Here is a 17,964-nt window from a genome sequence, read left to right as displayed (position 1 = left end):
TTGTTTTTAATAGATGTGAGGCATGTTTATTAGATGTAAACTAAAATATTGTCAATATATACGATTTAAAAAACTTGAAATTATTTTTTTAATGAGTATTAAATATTTTACCAAATATTTTTCAATATTTTCGTATTTGTATAGGTCCAATTTATCACAATATGCTATTCATTCTTCTGTTACTACCAAAAAAAATTCGTCGACCAGTATAATAATTAATTGGTCAGGATCAAAATATGTTTTCCCCATACATATGTACTCTCAATACAATCCTAATGACAAATAAGTATAGTATTATGAAAGCTAGTAGGTTGATGTCAAAATATTATTATTTTTTCAAGTTCTACGAACATTAAAGCTCAAGTTCTACAACAAAAATTAGAATTTTATCAAATTTAACAACGAATCAATAAAATCTATAGTCATTTCAATATTATTCTTATAAACATTTTCAATATTTTTATTAATTACACGAAATTAATATGAAGTAATCTAATTTGTTTAAATTATCCAGTTTTTTTTCATGTTATTTAAATTTTTCCAAATTCACTTTTTTGTAACAAGACTCTTAAACATCGTTATTACTACATTTCAGAAGCTTTTCCAAAACTGAAATCTTTACTGATGACGATACTGTCATATTGGCAGTACGAAGTAGCCATGAAAAAGCATAAAAGGTATCAATCACTAAAATATACAAATGGACAAAAAGTGAGGGATTTAAATAATGAATTTATGAAATTTATGAAATTATCATAACCGTACATCATGTATTTAGGATAGGTCAAAAGATATCAGCGCTTAAATTAAGAAACTAAGCGAGGTACGAAAAAATGCTAATCTACCTTTTTTGTTAAAAATTTAATTTCATATCAAAAACAATACAACAACTTATACGTGTCTGCCATACTTGCAAAGTTATTCTCGAATGAAAATTTTCTTTTCTAATATTCAAGTTTTATTTCCAGCGTCTTGAAACATCAGCTCCAAAGCTACGTGAATTTCTATCTTTCTACAAAGAAATGAACGAAATTGTGTGTAATAAAGTCAGGAAATGAATGTTGAAGTCGTTCTGTCAGATAGTTAAAACCGCTATATATTTGACCTAGTCGACACAATAACTTAACTAAAAAATGAAGATCCACTAATTGATGAATTGCTTCCGCGATATGTTGGGGGTGTTCTGCCTTCCTCTTATAACCATTCAATCAATCTGCCAATGCATTTAGTTAGACCCTATACAACAGTTTCAAAATCAGGTCTTAACTAAATCATATTGATTTTTATTCCAAAAACGTTAGCAATAGTTCCCACAAATAAAATCTGTAATTTGCTTTTGTAGAACTCTTATCAGTTTCTGAATCAGAACTGTTTTTTTTATTTTTAAATATAATTTACAATCTTTTATTAACAAGTAAATATGATCATTGAATATGTTTTGAGGGAGAAATTGTCTACATTATTTTTGTTTATAGGTCTAATAAATCAGATGATCGTTTTTTTTCTTCCACGTACTGGTGGTGATTCGTTTAAATTGTTGACTTCTTCATTTTGATGACCGAGTAGTTTTAGATAATAGCTTGTACACAACTGGATCCCATAGGTCCAGGTTGGCTTGTTTATGCATTTGTAATTAGAGTTTGGATCTTTTACCGAGAAGCCATTACATTTATTTGATGTTGATACTAATTTGGGGTTTTTTGACAGTATATGAAATTTCCACGTTAGTATTGAGTCTAGTATTAGACCAACAGAGCCTTCATAGAAATGATAGAGTCAGTGAATCTACTGTTTGAGTAGTTTGTCAATACAACTGAACGAAGAAAAGGCAATGAGCTTAGAACAAGTTCAAAGTTGTGTATATCTTGGGGTGGTTATCAAGGATGACGGTGACGAGGGAGAAAATCTGGAAGCGAGGATGACGAGGGGAAGTAAAACAGTTGGGAGCACTGAATAATAATACGAGAACAACAATAATAAGATCAACAGTGAGCTACGAAGGCGAAACGTGGATTCTTAACAAAGCAGAAGAATATAAGCTAGATATATGGGAAAGAAAAATACTTAGAAGGGTACTAGGTGGTAAAAAGGAGGGAGATTTATGGCCGAGGAGAACAAATAATGAAATAAGGAATCTAAGGAGAAGCAGAACTAAGCAAAATAATAAGATCCAAAAGAATAGAGTGACTGAGCCATATACAGATAATGCCATATTTTAAGATTTTAGAGCAACAAAAAAATAAAGGACATAGAACAAGGAGGAACAAGAAAAATAAAGGAAGACCAAGGAAAATATGGTATGCAGATGTGATGGAAGACCAAAGAGAGAGAGGAATTCAGGACTGGAAATCGAAATCAAAAAATAGAAACGAGTTGAAAAAAATAACTTCCACGCTATGGGCCTAAAAGTTCTGCATGTAGCACCTATATGTTTATTAAAAAAATTAGAAGACATGTAATCCATAGAAGTGATATAAGTGCGCAGGGCAGGGGCAAAACTCAATATAATTGTAACATAAATATGAACACCAATGCGGAATGCTACAATGTTTTCTAGAACAAACTGTTCAAATTTTTCAAAAATTCGACAACATCTCTTCTTGTCGTAATAATTTTCCTAATCGTCACTTTCTCCCTTTCATAACTCAACGTTCTTCTTGATCTCAAATTCAGGACTGGAAAACGAAAGCAAAAAATAGAAAAGAATGGAAGAGAATCACTTCCATGCTATGTGCCTAAAAGGCCTGCGTGAAGACCTAAGTAGTTGACTTCGTTTTTTGGATGAAAAGACTATGTTGACTGATATATTCAAGTGGGCCTTTATCCTCCAGTTTTTCAGTACATTGGGTAATTTTAAGGTCATACACCATTTGGTTACGTCTGGATTTTTCGCAACGCCAAAGATTAGTAATAAATTCTTTCAAAATCAAATTTATATGAACGTTTTGTGGATATATTTTGGAAGTTATTAGATTTTTAGCTGGAAATGACGGTGTCGAATCAAAAATGTAATGTTCGTCTATATTGAAATCACCCTGCATACGCAGTTAATGACCGTGAATGATTCGAAAATAATAGCCGAGAACCGATTCTATTATTAAATCCATCATTTCACGCGCTAATAGTCCCGTACTAGGCATCGGACGAGATAGGAAATACGACGAAGCGGGGGAATGATGTGTTTTCAGTGGAAATTGAAACATTTTAAAATCTCGAATTGCCAAAGTCCAAATCCAGTATTGTCATCATTTATGCAATTTTATTTAATCGAATTTGCGATCATCTATATTTGATAGATAAACAGTTATTGATTACTTTGTAAATATACTGCTTTCGACAGACGCTTGTTTTTTCAAGAAAAAACGAACAAAATACCAAGCGGCATATTTTTACAAATTCTAAAGATAAATAAAATTTATGGCACAAACACGACAGGAGGTACCAATCAATAACATCAAGTTAATCCAATAAACGTGTCCGACTACTAAGGTTAGTTCCACAGAGTACGTGTGCAAGTGACCATAAGTACCTGAAATTAATTTGTTGATGATGTTGATTTATAATGCCGGTCATAAAATAGCGGAAATGTTATCAGTTTGTTAAACCATAATTGGCTTACTTACATAGATAAGGAGGCCATCATTAAAGGCTGTACTTAATATAACAAGCGAAGATAATTTCAGTAAAATTAAATACAAATATGAATTTGGAAATTGAAGTTATACTTACGTAGCATTTTTTAAGTTAAAAAATCAACACACATCGATGTTCACTGGGTTTTAATAAAATATCTTTAAAAGAGAAATATAAGAAGTGAATTGTTAGTTTGGCAGCAATGGATGGGTTAGTTATGGGAAGTTTTCGAAGAATTTTCCTACAGTTCTTGAATAACTGTCTTTGGAAAACATCCATCGGTATTGTAACTAGATTCTAATCTTTTTGAGACATATTTGATTGATTGACAATGTTGATAACTCTTTCTATCATGAAATATCAGCCAACTGATTATCTTTACGTAAAACGGATCTGCTGATCTCTTCATTGGGTGATACATTATATGATTCAACGTACTACATGTCGTAAGACACCAGCTTGATACCAACTTTAGAACGACAGATCGGATTTGCTTTTGCCCACTAACTCAAATTACTTTTTGGTTTTTGCTGTATACCTACAAGAAGTCGTTTTGCAGTACTTGATTGTGTTCGTGGAATCAAATGTATCAAATATGATATTATCCGCAATATTGATAGGTTTGTTAGATGACGAAGAACAGTCAAAAAAATTGTGTTTCAAAACTCTCATAGGAACTATCATGTTAACTGAGTACTTATGAATCAATTGTGTCGCCTTATATAGAAATTGTATACAAAAAAAACTTGTAAACTTATTTTACAATATCTTTTATCAATTTACGTCTGAAAGCTTGTTCGCAATTAATAATTTTATTTCTCAACAATGACGAAGAAATATCTGCTTTGATTTCTTTCAATATTTCCTGGAGAATCTTATAACTGACAGTTCTTTTATGTTTATTTAGGTATTCGTTTCTTTCAATATCCCACAAACTTGTTTGAGTACGATATATTCTTATAAAACTTAGACCAAAACTTTTCGTTTTCTTTCATTCATATAAAAATTATTTATATTTCCAACGAAAAATTTGAACAATCTATCTTCAACAACTCAGCGCTTGCACACACACCATCATATCTATTGTATATATTACTGTCTTGTACTACAGATTTTATACATGCTTTCAATATGGTTTCGGCGAACGTCTTGTTACTAAATTCCTACCATATTCTTTCCCAGAACTGATGTAACAATAGAAATTAGGTGGAGAGTCAAGTCAGTTTTACTATTGACTCTTTTGGGGTTAACTTAGACCACTTTGGGACTTATAGTTGGATCGATATACAGTATAAAATGACCTAATACTGACTGAATTCAGGCTCTCATCAAATCCAGAATTCCATATCGAAAACAGCATTCAGCGTAGAAAACGGGCACTACGAATATTTACGTATGCCATTTGTACTCCGGAACTCTTCTGCCACTTTCCAGTGACATGGACATATAGCTAATCTTAAGCTATTCTTTCGAAGATTCAGAGAAACTAATCTAAAAATTCAACTAGATGAATCAGAATTTCTCAGAAATTGAATTTCTAGGCCACGTTATCACTCCGCAAGGCGTTAAGCACAACCCGTAAGAAAATAGATGTCATAAAACGATTTCATCTACCAAAAACAGCTAAAAAAATTAGGTCATTTCTCGGTCTATTAGACTATCAAAGAAAATGTATCAAGAATTTTCCGAAAATTAAGAAACCTTTTACCAAATGTCTGATAAAAGGAGAAAAAATTGTTCATTCCTTCGAATTCATTGAAACGCTCGCACTTTGTAAAAACTTGTTTTAACAAATGACCCTATCCTACAATTTCCTGACTTTGGAAAACCCTTTAATGTTGCCGATGCCTCTAGTTTCGCATTAGGCGCCTTGCTAAGGCAAGGACCAATTGGTAGCGACCTACCGAATGCTAACGCGTCGCGCACACTCATTTCCGACGAAATCAATTATAGCACAACATATAGTTGAAATGGAAGTCATCGCTATTGTAAAATTATATTTATCTATTACATTTCTGGCAAACAAATGCTGGTATGTCATTTAAAATTGACCGTCCTACGTTTTCCTAATTGGAACATGTTGAGTTATTCCGAAAAAACAGGCGATCATTTGCTTCTGGTTCTGGTTCGTGGTGCACGAACCACTTTTGTTGGATTTGGCTCGACTTGAAAGATCCATAAAGTCGATTGTTGTTTCAAACAAATCTGTTTCGCAGCCAAATATTCATGCAATATTGAATATATGCGAGAATTCCTCAATCTCACGGTATGTCACATGACGATTTTGCAACATCATTTTACGCAAAGGATCAATGTTTGGATGACATTCAGTCATCTTGTAGCGAAGTGCGACCACGATAAATTTTCAGAAAACACGATGGCTGGGAATGGTGCTTCATAACCAAAAGTCGAAGCTAGTTGATCGGCTAAATGGTAATGGTTTAATCCACCTCGATAATCATCCCACGAAAATAATCTCGATTTGATTACTTTTTTTATTAAGATTATTGCTTCATGTATCTATGAACAACTCAAGCAGCACTCGTACGACAACACGCTCTGAGTACGTTCTGAGTGAGCTCTGATTTGACATATTCAGATCAGTCTTGATATATCTCATAACTTAAGTAGCAACCCTCGTATCTATAGTTTATATTTGAAGTGAAAAATTTTCAACACAAAATAGTTTAAACTTCATAATCAAAATAGTCAAGTAGATAAGGCAGAAAATATCGATAGAACAATTAATGCAGATGCTGTTGTTGGCGTGTTTCAATGAGCCGCGGGCTCCGGAAGATTTCACAGAGGACCGCAATATTTATGATTCACTAGAGTATTGAAGGACTAAAGCGGTAAAGTCTTTGTCGCGGAGAGACGCAGAACGACAACTTCTAATGACATTTATGTGGCTTATTCAACGGCAAACTTTGTTATGAAACAGTTGAAATATTACGAATGTAACGTTGAAGTTGCCGTTCATTCGCTCGTGGCAGTATAATCAGTTTTATAAAGTCTGTCTACTAGTGGTAAATATATAGGGTGAATTGAAATTTCTCTTTGATTTACCAGAGTGGAATGAAATTAACAAATATTCCAAGATAACCAGTAAAATTCGTGTTTGATCTCCTCTATTTTATTCTTCAATAGAAAATAATTCTTATTCATTTATAAATAGAAATAGAAAGCCTAGAATAATGGAAATACGTAGATTTTTTTAAAAAATATGAAAATGTATGATTGAAAAATCAAAATCTCAAAAACTTCAAAAATGTTTAACAATATCTAGCCATGATAAAACAAGGGATTTCTCTCATTTCATTCTAAATAAAATATAGCTTTCATTCTACAACGTTCAATGTATCTTTTTGATAAAATTCTCTGTTTGGTATAAAAACATGAAGTAGTAGAGAGATGGTATTGTCAACTTATTTAAAATTCTGATAAAAACAGAGAATGTGCAGATATCTCTGCCTTTTGTCGCATTTATCCCGTATCTTATTAGCAATTTAGGCTGAATTGGTTGAACGCGCTTTGATGCGTGATTCCTCCTACTCGAAATATTTTCATTCCATTTTCGTACCCCAGTTTTTAAGGTCGCACTTATCAGAAAGAATCTTTACACTAAACAAATTCAAATATAGTGTGATGTGTTTGTTCAAATAAGATCATGAATTTTAACAATCTTAAACGTAATAATCTAAATAGGTTAGGTTAATACGGAAAACATCAAGTTTGTTTTTTTGTCATTCACTCGTAGGCCCGAGGCCCTTTGTGTTACCCTTTATTTTCTACATTTTGTAAGCTTTCATTCTCCCATATTTGTGAATATTTCCAACCCAAATTTTTAGTTTTTTACTTTCCCTATGTCTAAATTTGCTATTTCTACGAGACAAACCACGCCAGCAGTTGATATTTTTTGTTGAGTTTATCGATAATCTTTTCTATGATCTTTTCATTGATTTTTGGCCAAATCGCTCCGAATATCGTGAAATTAATTTTTTAACCATATTATCTGTAATTCCTATATCAAGAGCATGGTTTTCACTAATTCTTTAGTTAGTAACACTGCAACTGTCTTATCCACATCCTATTCCTTCTATGCCAGTCTTCATGGTGTCCAGATTCCCAATATAGTTTTACTTTAGTATCACGAATCCGGGAGACTGCCTCTTAATATCTCTTATATCAATAGTTTTGGCTTTTTTAATTTTTGATGCTATTGCTTTTAATGCTTTCTGACTATCTGAGTAAATTATTTGGTTTCTGCTTGTTTCACTACTTCTCATCAATAGTCTGGCAGACCTCTATTGCGTAATATTCAGTTTAAATAATATTACACCCAGTTTGTACAAATTCTGTATGTTCTGTTGCTTGGAATACTCTGTTTCTTCGGTTGTAACTGAGCCATCTTTGAGGATTGAGATTCTTTATCTTTATGATGGATATCTCATCCTACACTTCTCTCGTAGGAATATTTATTTTTATCCTTTCCTTTTAGTTATCAAGTCATTGGTTTGAGCTAGTAGATCCTTAATATTTTTTCTCGTTTTATTTTACCTATTTCTTGCAGGTTAGCTGTATATCCATAATTTTCTTCTCCAAATGTTATTCACTCTAAGCTAAAGAACGTCTTTCGAAGCCACAATTTTTATCAACAATTCTATAGGCTTCAGGATTAGAATTTCTTGTGCATTACTTCTCATTTATTCCCACCATACTACTTAACTGCACGATAGGCGTTACGATGGCTGTATACCACCAATACATTATATTTTTTTGTATTCGTCATTTTTTACGATCTTCCCACAGGTTTCTTCTCTGCAAATTCCTTCTCCATGAAAAATTGGAGTCTAGAATTATTCTTTTGATAGACAATGTTCTTATTTATTACATTTTGGTGAAATCTTGTAAACTGGATTAATGCGGTATTTTTAGGATTGACACCCAGTCCGCTATTTTCTGTCCACAAAGTGATCTCTTCTATTGTTTTTTTTTCGTCTCCTTGCTAGTGTTTTTAGATTATTATTGATCACTATCCTCCTCTTTATCGTGTTCGTCTAGTAGTTTTTTTCCTAGTTTCGAGAAATTTGAATTTCCAACCTAATTATTGTCCTTTTTAGCATGGCTACGATTAATTATATTCTTGGAAGGTCACTTGTAAATCTTTGAGTACAACCATGATCTTCTTTTTATGTTTTCTTCGGCCCTCATTGTCGTTTATTACTTCATACAGAGCTGAATCCATATTTTTCCCTTTTAAGTAGGCATGCTGAGTTTCACAATTCTTTTCTATAGTTGGGTTTCCTTTTATATATAAGTCCAATAGTCGTTTCATCAAGAAAGAAGACCTACTTATGGGTCTAACATCTTTTGGAATTGGTTCACCTGCCTTATACAAGGTGTCCCCAAATTCGACTGCCAACGCTCTAGGGGAAACGAGTTGTTAAAGTTTTAAAAATAAAATGATTTTTTGTGGATAAATTTCAAATGGTGTGATCGATGATTTGAGATGTGTTAATTAAATGTTGCATTTTTATTCTGCATGATTTATTTGTAAAATTATCATCTGAATGGCATTATTGTTAATTAAGAATTACTACGTGTTAGCCTAGTAGAAAATAACATTTTTTTCGAAGAAAACGTGTAATATAACGATCAAATATCATTTTCTAGAACACCATCAACCTATTTTTGCGATGGAAGTTTATTTGTATTTTTCTAAATAATTACAAGAGCGGTCCCAAAATGATGTCTTTCTCGAAAACGGTTAATTTTAGCGTAGTCAAATGTTACTTTTTTATTAAAGAACGATGGTAGAATTCAAAAATTAAATAAGATAATATTTTATCCAATTGGTTAGGAGAATTCAGGGGTGAAAAAGGGTCCTTGATCCCTGCTGCACCTCTCTGGAAAAAACTAGAAATTATCTATTTATATTAGAACAAGTGGTTTATCTATTAGAATCTACCAATAAGATTATTTTACAGTTGTACTATCTTTGTAGCGTATGTTTAGTATTTTGTTTTGAAAAAAAAGTAGTTGTAGCGACGGCGTTGAACAAGACAGTTATCATTTCATACAGTTTAGTTTTGTACGCTGTTATTCAAATTGATAAATGTTATAAGTGATGTTTGTAGATCGATATACTGAACTTATTATTAACAATATCATCCTGATAATCGTCAAAAAGTTTCAATAATAATCGATCACCCCATTTGAAAATTATTGACAAAAAACCGTTTTATTTATGAAACTTTAACACCCTGTATCTTCCCTATCCCGATACGCAAAATTTGACCCAAGTAATTTCCCCTAGCGTTGGCAGTTGAATTTAGGGACACTCTTTATATAAAAGCAACCGTCACTTGTTTTCATTTTCTTGAAACATAGCCCAATTTTAGGTATATAACGAGCGGGCTACTACCGGATCAAACTTCTAAGGTAGCATAGACTGAAGGAGCTCAGAGCGAAAGGAATATTCATGACGGTTTTTGAGTGAGTCAAACGTAGCCACTTGTCAAGGAAAATTTCATCATTGGGAAGGATTGAGACCAAAATGAGCTCAGCTTAATTTTAGATCTACTCTTCCATACAAATAAATCCAAAGGAGGCAAATTGGCTGAAGTGGGGGTGTAGAAACGCAAATACGGGAAGGACCAATTATTTCACCAGGAAAGCACAGACCTATTATGCAAATTGGGCTGGTGCTCATACTTACTGTGGCCCAGATTACTGGATGTCTCTATTCCTTACAATTCTTCATAGGTCGCAGAAAAGCAGGAAATTGATGGAAATCAAATGATGGGAAGTTTACTAGTTATATACATTGAATAAAAAATCATCTATGTCACAAAAGAAATAACGATAATGAAACACAAGATTGTTCATGACGATGATGTAGTAGAAATAGCATAGTAACACAAAAATATAAATTAGTCTGAAACATCAATGCATATGAACAAAAAAAAACTATAAGAAATATAACTGACAGAAAAATGTAGAGTACATTTGAAAAGAAATTTTTGAGAAATTGTGTCCAAAGGCAATCACGAAATATCTAAAACACATGTCTACAACAATTCTAGGGTGAAAATTAAGAATTTCCTATTCAAGGAATGAGTGGCTGAAATAACCATAAAGAAGAATTAATAATATAAAAAATTTCTATCTATTTCTTATAGTAAAACTCCGTAAGTACAATCACGTCTTAAAAAGAAGTTGAAGTTTTGAAAGTACAAGTTTGATAATATCATAGAGTGAAATAAATTTTTTATATCTGCACGTAAAACTTTTCCAACTTTATGTACACTTAATTTTTTCTTATTGGAAGTTTCTCACCAGTATTCAGTACATTAGTTTTACAGTTGAATCTTCCTCACGTTTTTCGGAACGAATAAAAGGTAGAATTGCACATACTTACAAGTTTTCCGTAATATCCGCCCAGGAGACACAAAGAATTCTGTAGTTTATCTCGGGGGAGTACTGCTATTTTCAGGATAAGAATCTAATAAAAGTGGTTTTCCATTATACATAAACAAAAGCTTGGTACACTCAAGCTGTAATATATTATACACGGTATGTACAAAGGTTAATTTTGACTCCGTTTTATATAATTTGAAAATCAACAGCTTTCTTATCATCATATAAATTTTGAGTTTCAATAATGGAATGACTACTAGTATTGATGTAAAATACCCAGATATGCTTTTTTTAGGCCAACAAAGTGGTTTCCCTGTTTTAGGTTTTTGGGATAGTAGAGCTAAACAAGAGCATTGGATAGAACAAAACTGGTCCTTGAGAAAAATTTGGATCCTGAAAATAAAAATATAGTCCAAAATTCATTAGTAGCTCGTAACAAAATCATTTTTCTAAAACTGGGAATCCTAAACAACTTGTTAAATCCCTAGATAAAGATGAAACTGCTTTTCTTACATTTGCCAAAAATATCCTTAGTTGACTGTGAGAAAGATTTAAGCCGCTATTTTCTATGGCCCCATATTCTAGACAACTTACGAAAGATACTCAATTTAGAAATTCTGTGTTTAAATTAGCACTAAAGGCTTGGGCAACTTTCATTTCTAAAAATTATATTGAATTTGTAGAAGACACTCCACTTTCGTCACTTGGACATGTTTCCGGAAAAATTAGGAAATATGAGCGAAGAGCAGAGAGAGCGTGTCTGATTATTGTTGGTTTTTGATACATTATTTTCTAAAATCTACACATCAGAGAAAAGTACTTGAACGAAGTTCTTTAGAACTCAGTGATAAATTTTTTTTGTTAAAGATGTTTTTCTTAGTAAATACATGGTTTTCATGTTTTAAATTTACAACGCCTGACGCTGAAGCTGATCGGCAACTGATGTACTGTAAACTGGTGTAATTATCATTTTTCTCGCAGTGTAAAACCGTTTCGTTTTCAAGTCTAGATCAGAAGATTTAGTCAAAAAAAATTTATTTGCAAACTTTGTTATAGATGGACATATTTGCACAAAACATGAATTCATCGCGTATTTATTCGGAATATTAGTTGTAGTTTTATGATCACCTAATGTTGATGAAGTCCATTTCAAATTTTTACAAACAAAATTATCTTGAAAGTCGAAAAAATATGCAAAACTATAAAGGCCAATGACGACCAAGTACGCCCGGTGATAGACAGGATTCATAGGTCTGTCTTCGCGCGGAAATTTAAATTAAAAACCGCATTTTTTCCGATCAATTGAAATAATCAATTCTTTAATATATTTGTGGTATATTCTACATGAAACTATTTAAATAAAAACAAAAATATTGCATGTTACCCATTAACTATTTTATTGAAAACTAACTTTTCACGTCAATCCGCCCTTTTTATTATTTTCGAATTTCGCGATGTTGCTTCAAACACGTGATTACCACTTCCAAGAAAATCGATTCAGCTTTGAACTGAACATTTCTTTCGTATTATTCAGGAAACGTACTCCTAGAAGCACTCTTAACCACAGCCGTGAAATCAGCTCCCCAGTTCGAAATCTATTTATTTCAATCAACGCAAACAGAATACCAAACAAATTACTTTTATAAACTTCTGAATGTCTTCCGGGTCGGGTTTAACAACAAATTTTCGCATTTCGTCACCTTTTATATCGAACTACTATTCGTTCGTATCATTTCACAAAAGAAAACCAGAGGAGAATCATAGTCGGACAGACCAGAACATACGATTGACAATTACACCTAGTTCCTTAAAAAATAATGAGTAACAAGGACCAATAAATGTTAATTATCCTAGTGAGTAACAGGGTGCAGAATTAGAACTATATGTCAAGGAAATGAAATAATTTAGATATAACTGATTATTTACAACGAGGAATAATGCTGCAAATAAAGAAATGAAAATTAAAATAATTGATAACATTTATTGACAAGGAGAACTAAAATTTACGTGTCTCCTTTTTTGTGGAAACAAAATATAATAAGTCGATGAGAAATGTAGCTCAGCATGATTAAGAGAAGAACCCGAAAGATCCGTCCGAAATAAAACAAATTATATGCCAGTATACCAGCAATTCTATAAGCGTCTTATAAACAAAAACCGATCATCAGGGGAAAGCAATTGATCGAATAGAATATAACCCAATATTTTCGAAAAATCACAAGGGGGTTAAAAAACGAATTATTACGCAATAGCCATTCTCATATCAAATTAAGCCAATTCAGGAAAAACTGGAATCAATGAATAGCAACTAAATGAACTCAGTCAATCAAATTATATCTGTAAATATAATTGGATCATTACCAACAAATAATTGAGAAATGAGGTTTGCTTCTTGCTCCACCTTCTTAAAAATCATTACCTAGAAAAGAAGACCAAGCAGCTGCTACAATCAACCTGCTGATGTATAGGAGAGAGCTTCCAACACTATTCAATATTAATATGGAGAGATTTCATAGAAAGCATAAAAAATGTAGACTCAGGTTACGGTTACAAACCATTAAAAGTGTTATGTAGATGATAAAATACTAGTGGCAGATGATACAGGATGAAGAAAACGACAGATATAATACGAGTATTTCCACAAAAAAAAAACTTCATCAATGATTCTAGCCAAAGACTCCTATAAATGGTAATTAGCTGCAGACAATAGCAATAGCAATTCCAGTGAAACGGATTTAATAGAAGATCCGCGTAAGAGGATCTTGGAGAGTACAAAAAGTTAAGTCAATATCTCTGCATTGATGCAGAGTCCACGGATCTTGTTCTGTAAACTAATGAAACAATAAAAAAATGATATAGCTATAGATATTTAGGCATAAATTTAAAAAAAATGGAGAATGGAGAAGAGAAGAAGTGACGTTAAAATTAAATCGACAATAAACTAGACGATACAGATAATAAAACAGATAACAAAACCAAATGAGAATATATGACACCATGATCAAAAGCACCTTGAAGAACAAATGAAAAGGAAAATGAAAGCTACATAAATGGACGCAATAAAAATGGCATCTAGGACATTCTAAGATTGGAAAGAGTGACTAATTAAAAAATTACGTAAGAAATGGGTGTAGAAAAGGCAGTTATAACAAGTATAGAAAGAAAACAACTGGTATGGTCACAGAATGACGGAAACAAGTCTATCAAAGAAAGCAATGAGATGGATACCACCAGAAAACCGAGAAGGTAAACATGGATAGAAAGAATAAAACGATTAATAAGCGAGCGAGGACTACGAACTAAACTGGAAAAACGAATTGATGAGTATATAAAGTAAAGTGAAAGAAACAAGAACCGGAACATCAATAACAAAAGGAATAATGAAGACGATTAAAAACGAAACACTAAGAAGGATTAAAATTTGGTAGCTCATAGAATAAATGAGAAGACAGGATATTAGTAACTAGGAGTTGAGTATGTTGTAAGAGGAATTATAGAATGTAAACGAGGTTGTCCGAAAAATACCAGAAAACAGATGAGCAAAATAGGCAGAAAGAAACAGAAAACTATCGAAAAGATGGTATGAAAACTGGAGCTCGGATCTCAAGAAATACTCGGAAAATGCGAAAAAAGAAGACTCATCTTGGGCTTTAAATCGAAAATACAACCTTGACCTCGTATAATCTGTGTAAAACGTCTACAAAATAGTTAATTAGTTAACTGGGCATCGAAACATATATATAGAAGTGGTACACACTCCTGTGGTAATAAAAAATACTTAAAAAGTAAAATATACTATGAACTAAAATATAATCAACTAATTGTTAATTGTAACTATTTATTTTCAGGTTCGTAAATAAATGATATTCAATAAAAAACAACAAACAATTGATCCAATCAAATTTTAACGAAGTTAAGCACTTAATCTTATAAACCATTCGAAAGGGCTTTTGTAAATGGTATCGATTCAGTCTTCCAAACCTTCATTAAAATATTTTTTCTTATTTTCTTATAATCTGCTATGGGCTTAAGAATCGTAATATCCATTAATTAAATGGGCGAAGTTTTATCGTGAATGGGATTGAAGAAAGTTAAGTTATTTAGATACGGAAAACTTTGAAATCGACAACGACTTCCGATTGTAATTATGCGTCTTCTTAAAATTATATCAAAGAATTCGAAGAAATTTGCAGTGATTTATATGAATTTCACTTCAAAACGAATTTCACCATTAGAAAAAATGTTCTTAAGCTAAAAAATCTTTGGTTACTACTTCGAATTGCGTCTCTTTGAAAAAGAATTTCTCGATCAAAGTTGTAGTTGATTCCGTTATAACAAAATTGAGAATTTATCCTTATTAGATGACGATGTAAATAAGATCCCGTTCTCCCTTGTTTCCCTTCAAAAAAGGCACAATTTTCATTCCCACGATTTAACTTTTCGCATAGAATTTAAGTATATACCAGAGCTGATCCCTTTGTTTCGCACGTGACCTATTTACAATAAAAAATTGGTAAAGATATCATTCCCGTTTTCCAATATGATCTCCATTGAAGCGAACACATTTTTCTCATCGGTATTTCATCATTTCTAATACGAAACAAAAATTGTTCAACATATGCAAATCACTGAGTTCCCACACATCTGATTTAAATACGGAAAGCTTATGTCCAATTGTGGATGTTAAATGAGCTTAATGAAGATGATAATGATTCAATTAACTGGAGAAAGTCATTAATTACCAAGTGTTCTTTGAGTTATCTTATATGATATTGCAGAACGTATGTATCAAATCATTGTGAATTTCCTTCAAGGCAAATTCTTTTAATCAATAATTCATTTTGATCTTATGATTTGACTTTCTCTCGGGCTTCTACTATAGACAGGTTTCAATAGGTGGTCGGTTGTATAGTGCGACATGAAGATCAATGATTGTTTTGATTCACAAATGGATCAGGGGCGGTACGAACCACCGTATATAAGTGGTATATGTATACAATTAAGGCCCATGGTTTGATGAAGACTCCCTTTCATTTGTACCAAACTCATCTTTTATTACTTCCACATAGTATATTTTCTTCGTTCTGTACAGCTCCTCCTATTCATACATGCCGTAGTTCTTCGTAACGTTTTTTCTTCCCAATTCTTCTACTTTATTGAGTATCGAAAATACTATTGTTTTGTTCATAAGTAGTATTTTTCTATTTACAGCCTTGCCTCTAAGTTCACTCACTGGACTCTATCATGATTGTAGATAACCACATTAAAATATATATAGCTCTAGATTTTATTAATAATTAACACCATAATTCGAAAATCGCTCCAAATGAGAAACTCGTCTCGACGAACCCAAAAATACACTGTCTTTCAAGACAAACCAAAACCAACAAAATTTGTCCGCGCACGAAACGCTTCGAAGCAAATTTTCGCCTGTTTTTCCTGAATAACTGCACATATCGCCACTGTTTCATAAGGAAAACGTAGAATGGATATTTCTGAATGATACATCAATGTTTGTTTACCAGAAGTGCATCAGGAAACTGCCAAAAAACGAATTATTCTCCAGAACGACAGTGTGAGCTCTCACACATTAGTTCAAACAAAAACGTTTTTGAACAGTCAAAATATCAAATTTATGGTTCATATAGTTTTACACCCAAAGCTTTTTTATTCTCTCAAATCAAAAATAAATCGCGAATTCAACGTTTTTCTACACCTGAAGAAGCGCTAAAATCACATGGTTCACATTGGTTCAATCGCATGCAATTGATCTTAATGGAGAATACTTTGAAAAACAATATATCCAATTATAAATCTTAGATTTTATTTATCTATCTCAAATTTTTATTTGTCTCAAATCTCAAAACTTAAGTAGCAACCCTCGTATGTACGTGTGTCACAAGTTTATCAATTTTAGTGATGTATATTATGTTAAAATAATATATTTGACGAATTAATAGTGCTCCAATAAACTTTTTGATCGCATGTGCTACAAGCAAGTGAAAGCTTGTAGATACTTGTGTATATAGTTAGCTAAATAGGTTATTTTTGCTGATCCTCCATCAGGATGTACATTACAGTAGCGGCATTGCACAAGCCATCCATATTAATCATTCAAGCTCCGGCTGTTCCGATTTTGTATTCATCCTAGCATCCTTATCGCCATCAAGGGAGACCATGACGATCACGACGCCGAAGACGAACGAAAGACTTTGCCTCCTACACTACTAAAATAATACTTTTGTTTCCAATCATAAACGGAAATAATCGATTTTAAATTAAATAGTTAGAATATTTTTTTTATGTCAATCAATACAAATTTTTGTTCACATAAATTTTTTCCCAAATGACCAAGAATGCTGTTTTGACACTTAATTTACTAAGTACCGTCAGTTTATTGTTCTAACACATTCAAATTTGATTATATTATTATATATACAGTACTAATTTGAATATTTAAAATGACATATTTAAAAGTTTACTTGTGGCTCAAATGATAGTTTCTTCTTAGATGTAGTTAGTGAGAATTATGGAAAAAAGTGACAGTTATATCGCCAGTACATCGCCTGAAATCGAAACTAAGCAAAAGCGCTAAGTTGTAATTCTTCGAATCGTTGATGAGATTCATACTGAATACACTGTTTTCTATTATCAGACACATAATTATTTCGATAACCTTCATTTTCTCAGAGACCGAAAATAAACTAGAACTTACTGACTTAACCTATCGGGAAAACTACTTCGACGGGACATTTCACATTCATTCCTTAATTATAATAACTTATAATAAACATTGGAGTAGACTGTAAGTAAAATTTATATTTATTCCATGATTATGATTATAGCTTGTCCATATTTTAAATGATCTAGGTGTTCTTTAAACCAGACATTAACAAATCTTCTTGTTTACCC

At 32.2% G+C, this 17,964-nt stretch overlaps 1 protein-coding gene across 1 annotated transcript in view; it reads left to right on the top strand.

The window, feature by feature from the left end:
* The window catches only part of LOC130902798 (E3 ubiquitin-protein ligase MIB1), a 763,066-nt gene that overhangs the window by 464,563 nt on the left and 280,539 nt on the right, over positions 1–17,964 (top strand). The gene's annotated exons all lie outside the window — the stretch shown is intronic.

The sequence above is a fragment of the Diorhabda carinulata genome, chromosome 2 (assembly GCF_026250575.1).
Source record: "Diorhabda carinulata isolate Delta chromosome 2, icDioCari1.1, whole genome shotgun sequence".
NCBI classification, from domain to species: Eukaryota; Metazoa; Arthropoda; class Insecta; order Coleoptera; family Chrysomelidae; genus Diorhabda; species Diorhabda carinulata.
Note: the sequence above shows the minus strand (reverse complement) of the source record. Positions and strands in the feature narration are given on the sequence as shown.